The sequence below is a fragment of the Myotis davidii genome, unplaced genomic scaffold, assembly GCF_000327345.1.
Source record: "Myotis davidii unplaced genomic scaffold, ASM32734v1 scaffold685, whole genome shotgun sequence".
In the NCBI taxonomy this organism is placed as follows: domain Eukaryota; kingdom Metazoa; phylum Chordata; class Mammalia; order Chiroptera; family Vespertilionidae; genus Myotis; species Myotis davidii.
This window is the reverse complement of record NW_006295823.1, coordinates 956,960-958,756: the sequence shown is the minus strand read 5'-3', so window position 1 is coordinate 958,756 and position 1,797 is coordinate 956,960.

The window sequence follows — 1,797 nt, the reverse complement described above, 5'->3', positions numbered from 1 at the left end:
TATGATTATGGCCCTGGGCGCGGAGGAATAAGACGTCTTCGTCCTTGTCATTTAGAGACATCTGGGTCTTCTTGTCTTCAACTCTGTGTTTAAAAAAAAATGAAAGCCGTAATAATCTATCGGCTATAAAAGTACCAATACAGCCCCTGACCAGGTAGCTGAGTTGTTAGCGCGTCGTCCTGATCGAGATACCACAGCTGTGGGTCCGATCCCTGGTCGGGGCGCATGCAAGAAGCAACCAATGAATGCACGAATGAGCGGAACAACCAAGCGCTGTGTCTCCTCTTTCTCAAATCGACCAATAAAAATTTTTTTTAAAGATTATCGATACGATGAACAAAACAAAAAAAAATGGCAATTTCATGTTTAAGCTACATGCTTTCAGGTCATCCACGTGAGGGAGCAAAAATAAAAATAAAATAAAGGAAGCTTCAAATATAGAAGAGAGAGGAGGGGGCGTGTATTTTAAATCCGTAATGAGTGGAAAAGCCGGCCGCACGTGGCCTCCAACGGCTCCCTCTTCAGCCAAATGCTCAGTTCGGCTGGGGCCCCGGGGGCGGCCCTGAGCCGCCGGTTTTGTTTTCCGAGAGCCGCTCATTTTATTTCCCCTCCCTTTCAATCCCAGGTTCTGTTCGGTGGGTTATTGGAACGAGGAACACTGTGTCCTGATACTTGGAAGTTCTTGGCTTCTGAGTGGGCGGAGGGGGGCGGGGGATCCGGGGAAACCCTCCCATTTTAGGGCCCTTTCTGTCCAAGTTCAGTGAGAAGAAACCGCGTCTCCGCCGGCCGGACTGTACCCTCGGTTTCTGCGAAAGGGCCGCCTGGAGGCCGCTGATTCGATTAGACGCTAATGGAAATGCCCTTGCTTTCCGCAGTTGACTTTTTGTGTGAAAAATAATGGCAAATTGGGGTCTTTTATTTTAGTTTTTAAAAATATGTGTTTTTATTGATGTCAGAGAGGAAGGGAGGAGAGAGAGAATCATGGACCGGCTGCCTCCTGCACGCCCCACACTGGGGATCCAGCCTGCAACCCGGGCCTGTGCCCTGATGGGGAATCGAACCCTGACCTCCTGGTTCATAGGTCGGCGCTCAACCACTGAGCCACACTGGCCGGACTGATGCACATTCCTTGTCTCTGGGCCTCAGTTTCCTTCTCTGTAAAATGGGTAGAGACGAGCCCGGCTGACGTTGTGGCTCAGGAGCTGAGCTGGGAAGAAGGTGCACATTTCAGGCCCCGAATCAGCGAGAGGGGGCGCCCCGTCCGGCCTTCCCCTCACCCTTCGGCCCGGGACTAGAGCGAACTCTCTGCCAGGGCCTCGCCCACAGCCTCCCTCCCTCGGTCCGGCTGCCGCCCCCTTCCCCCTCCCCGCAGGCACTTGGCTTCCAGTCACCCCGAACAGTTGGCCATTACGAGGGATTTATGGGCGATCGGGGCTGTCTGTGCCCCGCACGGCTCTCCCCTGGGGCGCCTCTCCCTCCGTGACCTCTTCCTTAAGTGGATTTTAAGTGGAAACTCGCATGTCACCCACCACGGCCCTCCCCCCCCCTTCTCTGGTCCCCAGAGAGCCTGTATGTGCAGCTGTATCAAATGGAGACGATACATTATAATCTTCAGTAGAAATGGCTTCTCCACCATGCAGACTAGAGTGTTAGTGAAAGCTTTTTTAAACATTTTTATTTTTTATTTTTTTGCTGCAAAAAGCTTTATTGTTTCATTTGGGCCAACGCCTGGGAGAGGGCTTCAGGGTGGTTAAAGAATGGCTAGTGTTTCAGGGAGAAGCTCAGGTCCAGCCCAGA